Source organism: Nicotiana tabacum, chromosome 13, assembly GCF_000715075.1.
Source record: "Nicotiana tabacum cultivar K326 chromosome 13, ASM71507v2, whole genome shotgun sequence".
NCBI lineage: Eukaryota > Viridiplantae > Streptophyta > Magnoliopsida > Solanales > Solanaceae > Nicotiana > Nicotiana tabacum.
The window spans coordinates 114,820,875-114,827,055 of record NC_134092.1 but is presented as its reverse complement, the minus strand read 5'-3'; positions in this window follow the sequence as shown (position 1 = coordinate 114,827,055).

The following is a 6,181-nucleotide window of genomic DNA, read 5'->3' as shown; positions in this document are numbered from 1 at the left end:
CCATATAGAGCTATTGGAATCATCAGAATTCAAATCCGAGGTCGTTTACACATAAGTCAATATCCGGTAGACTTTTCCAACTTACGTTTTCCATTATAAGACTAAGTGTCTCAATTCATTCCGAAATCCTTTCGGTCCCGAATTAACTAATCTGATAGGTCATAATACAACTATAAAGCACAAATAGAGCAGTAAATGGGGGAACGGGCCTGTAATACTCAAAATGACTGGTCGGATCGTTACATTCTCCCCCACTTAAACATACTTTCGTCCTCAAACGTGTCAAGAGTTGTTCCCAAGCCATCAAATCACTATTCCATCTTACCACGCACGTACCCGGGGTGATCCCATGCCACCCTATTCCATATAGGCCTGACAACATTGAAAATCATTACTTTAACCTTAGTCCGTAAAACTTAGAGCCCAATTTCCAACATCCAGAATTTCTTACAAGACCCGAGTCTCACATCTACACACTGTATAAGTTTGAATAAGTTGTATCAAGACATAACCATAACCCCATATATAATCGCATAACATACCACATAACTTTCATACTCGCAGCACCATTCACGATCACAGTAACTACTCAAAAACCAACCAAGTGATAGTATAAAACCCAATAACAAACAAAACCTTGTTCGAAAACTTTCGTACATTGCTGATAATGAAAGAAACACGCGGAATCTCATGACCCCTTATCAGATCAACAATTCATGGAGCTCTCTCGCCCCAACCAGAACCATAATCACTTGCTAAGCCGACTTTCAATATTATCCTTCCGAATATACTGTAATCAAACATGATAGTACCCATTTTAGGTCCAATGACCTTATATTATTAATACAACTATCTCATAGACACGTCACATCAATATAACTCCGGTCACAACTACCCAATTAGTGTACCCAAATATGGGAGATGTCTCAAGGAAGAAAACCGTATTGCAAGTTCAACAAGCGCCACCACAACCACAATGTTACAACTAACTCGTCAAATTTCGTGAAGAGGATAACCGTAGGCACATGTGCACAATTGTAGAGGAAGGAAATTAATGAATAAGATAAATTATCATAGAAATAAAATTCTCACACACGGAACGGACAACTCACGAGCCAATAATATGAATCGCCTGGCATGGTCACAGGCGTCTAGTCCCAGCATATCATACAGGAGTAATTAAACAGGTACACTTGTATATGATAATGAAATAAGATTCTCATGCTCCTGGACTGGTATAAATAACATGCCATAGTGTAAGCATGAGCAAAGTCTGCTATCACACTTCAAATCGGCAATTTTAACGCAGAAATAGTAATTACCCCGTTTATTTAGGGAATTAGCCTCTTTGTAACATCAAGTGTAGCCCAAATAGTTCTCAACAAAGGTACGAATACGAGAAACATTATGAATTTATGCTTAATTGTCAACTCTATGCATATTATAGCCTAAGCATTTTTCTGAGTATGAATACTTGCCCCAATGCCCGCACATTGGCTCAAACCTCAGATATATACACACGTATAGTACGTAGCTATCACAAATAATTAACGCAACTAGTGCCTCCACTGAGTTAAAATAAAATACTCACCTCAAATAGGCCGCAACCTGAAACAATATACTTCTGAGAACACCCCAGTCTCCAAATCCATCAAACACATGAATCACCGTAACTGATCCCAACTCCAGCACTAGAATGACTAACACATCTTCCATTCACGATCTTCCCATGAGGAATACTTTCATAATTCTTCCGTGCCACATAGCAATAATTTGAATATTAGGAGTCTATCAACCAGGTGAGTACTGCAATACCAATGAACATCCATAAGTCAAAATACAATGCGCCTTTTGAAATGCGCACCCTTCTCAGGGATTTGCCGAGCAATTATAACCTTCATCAAAATATCTGACAAGCACAAGAATCCCATTATCAACTCCGAGTCACCAGCAAATTACATACCCGGTTAGTTAGAAACCTTTCTCTTGCTTCCTTCCAGGAGGAAATCACAATACACAACATGTTTCCCACACCAGTAGAAAATATCCGATTCAAACCATCAAGAACACTTTAAAATCTATCTGCACAAAACCAAGCTATTAGAACTAAATTCCTCTAACTCGACCAAACCACGTAGGTCACCAAATCCCAAGAATATTGCTACCAAAACATTTGTAGAGTCTCACCACATCATAATTACCCCTATAAATACCATAACCAAAACACCCACTATGAAAATACCTTATTTGAGTCTAAGGCTATTTCATTCACCTTTCTGATACCGAAATAAAAATCCATAATGATATGCAAAAATGCCACAAGTCTTGACACCATCCAACTTAAATCTCAGATTTTAGCCATAAACAAATCCACCAAAAATTCTCAATTGTTACATATTAATCTTGAATCCATTAGAACTTTCTCAAGATTCATCCACTTTGCTCAAATATCAATTGCACCGCCCAAACGGGCCGAAAGACACATGCCCCATTAGCACAACAACACCCAAAGAAGTATCCCTGCCTTAACACCATCAATCAAATTCATACTCTGTGCGCACTACATCCTTCACAAATAATAACTCAATCATTCCATGATTTTCATATATTCATAAGTGCAATATAACCCGTATCCAGAAATTTTAGTACTTGGGTCATCCTCGATCTCAACCTCTGCAAGTCAAAACTAATCCACAAGTATGCCTCAGACCAAAACTAAAATTAAACATATAACCATGGATTGAATTGTCAATAACATGCTCCCCCACTTGGCTCAAAACCATAGATTAAAACACTCGATAACTCACAATACCCATACTCTATTACTGCCTTAATACCGTAGTTAGTTCAACCAAAATTCTTCCCAGGCCCATGCAACACCAACCATAAAAATCCGCTAATCTCGCATTCATTCTCTTGACAGTCAAGTCAACTTTTTAACTAAATTTAAATTCAAATCTCAACACATATAACCCGCTGGTAGAAAAGAAACTCTCCAATCAACATTATAAGAAACACACCTACTTAGCCTCAAATTGGCATCTTGTTATACCCTTTCGCATCCACAATTACTACGCAACCACTTAATCTTCCTGAGTCCAAACTCACTAACAAAACATGAAAATTTAATTCTCTCAATAATTAAATTGCATGACAGATCCTTCGACACACTCACAATTCGAGATTGTATGCCACATCAAGCGAAAATCAAGCACCCAATGGCCCTTTTTACATTCCAAGGAAACACTTCTTGACATATTCAATCCATCTTAACACATCCCACAATCGCATCATCCTCATCATATATTCATTCGACCGCTCATCGAGCCACAAATTTTCTACTCATAGGGATATTACCAGACATATGAGTCCAAATGTACAAGTTACCACTGAAGCTACCGAGCCTAAGCTAGGTCACAACCTCGCCTCAAGTCCTCCAGACTGGCCCATCACCAAAACACAGAATATACCTCCCGCACGCCATCCCTGAAATCACAAGCCGATGATACACAGTTGATACTGAGCGCTCACATGCATATACGAATGCGTGGAAGGAATTCAAAGAGTTACGTTTAAAGCTGAATCAATGCCGCACGATAAGGAAAGAAAGATGGGAAGTATATCTTAAATGTCCTGTAGCCTCTCGAAGATAGGTATGGACGTCATCATACCGATCCGCAAGACTCTACTAGACATTTGCTCATGACTTGTAGAACCTATGAACCTAGAGCTCTGATACCACCTTGTCACGACCCCAAATCCAACTAGTCGTGATGGCACCTAACCCATCCCTCTAGGTAAGCCAACTAATAACCATCCAATTTCAATAACATTAATAAGACAATTGAACAAAAGGAATTATCTGAATCTTAAACATTTTCCCCAAGAACTGGTAGTACAAATCATGAGTTTTTAAGAATAGAGTTTACAAAGCGGAAATGAAATAAATACATAGTCTGTTTGAATAGTACATAAACAGAGTTTTACATATCTAAATCTACCACGAAGAAGAGGCAGCTACAGCCGGGACGCAGGTACATCTTCAATTCAGCTCCCATCGATCACAGCAACATCAGCAGCTAACATCTGCACGCAAGGTATAGAAGTGTAGTATGAGTACAACCGACCCCATGTACTCAATATGTAACAAACCTAACCTTAGGTTGAAAGTAGTGACGAGCTTGTACCAAGGTCAGAGTCCAACTCCCATAAGCAACAACAATTCATAACAGTATAAAGCAAGTAATAAAAGGAGTAACCGAGATATAAAATGCTCAATTGAATCATGATTTAAAAAAAAAATGTTCTGCTTTTCAAGTACATCAATTAAAACCCAAATCATTTACTGGAGTTGCCAGAAATATGAATAAGTTTGAAAACAATAATTTTTCTCAAAATCCTTTCAATAATAAATAAGATGTTTCATTTTATTTTTAGATAACCAGTGTAAAACAAATGCATCACTATGCCCATCTGTCAACATGCGTGAGAAATCATGAATGATGTGATACCGTACAGCATGAGAAAAATACATCTCTATGCCTGTGTGTCATGTGTGCAAATCAATACAATATATCTCAGAGATGTACTCATGTACTCATACTCTCAGAGTACTCAATCTCACTGTCCCGCATTCTCTCTCACTATGCTCAGCACACTCAATCACTCAGCACAATACAATACTCGCTGCGGCGTGCAGCCCGATCCCTGTTTATAGTCGACTGTGCTCACTGGGGGTGTGCAGACTCCGAAGGGGCTCCTACAGCCCAAGCACTATAATCCGCATGGAAAACTCACATGCTGCACGGACAACTCACGTGCCATAATATCAATATCTGGATCCACACAGACAACTCACGTGTTATAGTATCAATATCTGGATCCGCACGGACAACTCACGTGCTATAATAAGCCAATCTGGCCTGCTGCGGCATGCAACCCGATCCCATAATAATAAAGTATATAAAGCCAATATGGCCTGCTGCAGCGTGCAGCCCGATCCTATAATTATCCTCACAATCAGGCCCTCGGCCTCACTCAGTCATCAATCTCTCCAGTCTCTTTCTCATGGGCTCACAATGTCATGAAAATAGCCTTGAAAATGATGATATGATGTATCAATAAATAACAACAGAGATTGAGATATGATATGTAATGACATGAATATGACTGAGTATGAATTTTCAATTTAAAACAAATAATTCACAACAATACGACCTCTGTGGGTCCCAATAATACTAGCACATAGCCTCAACATGATTTTTAATATGATTCTCAGCTTAATTTCTTCAACACATAAAACTACATAGAAAATGCCAAGATTATTTGACTACAAAATTTTACGGAAATAATTACGTCACAATTTCTATAGTGCACGCCCGCACGCCCGTCACCTAGCATGTGCGTCATCTCCCAAAAATTCACATAATACATATATGCAGGATTCATACTCTCAGCTCAAAGATTAGACAAGTTACTTACCTCGAACAAGCCGAATCCAATGTCGAGCAAGCTAAACAATGCTCAAAAAATTCCATTCTGTGCATATCAACTTCTGAACAGCTCCAATCTAGCCACAATAAATTTGATTCAGCCCACAAAAATTATAGGAATTAATTCCATATAAATACTAATATTTTCCCACAAAATCTGAAATTACACTCAAAAATTGCTCTCGGAATCCAACGAAACTCACAAAATCCGACAACCCATCCAATTACAAGTTCAACCATACAAATTTTACTCAAATCCGACATCAACTCGGCCCTCAAATCTTCAAATTAAACCAAGAGGGTTTTCACAATTTTCCAACTCAATTCACCAATTAAATGTTAAAAATAACCATGGATTCGGGTAATTTGACCAATATTGAATTAAGAACACTTACCCCGTTGTTTTCCTTGAAAAACTCCCGAAAATCGCCTCTTCCCGAGTTCCAATCCGTCAAAAATGGAAAATGGGACAAAGTCCTATTTTCAGAACTTAAACTTAGTGCCCAGACTTTTCTTCTTCGCGAACGCGGTCAGTGCCTCGCGTTCGTGAAGCACAAAATTGTTCCCGTCCAAATTCCTCCTTCGCGAACGCGACATACCCCTCACGTTCGCAAAGCACAAAGTGCCTCTGCCTCAATGCCTTCTAGGCGAACATGTTCAACCAATCGCGAATGCGATGCTTCATTTCC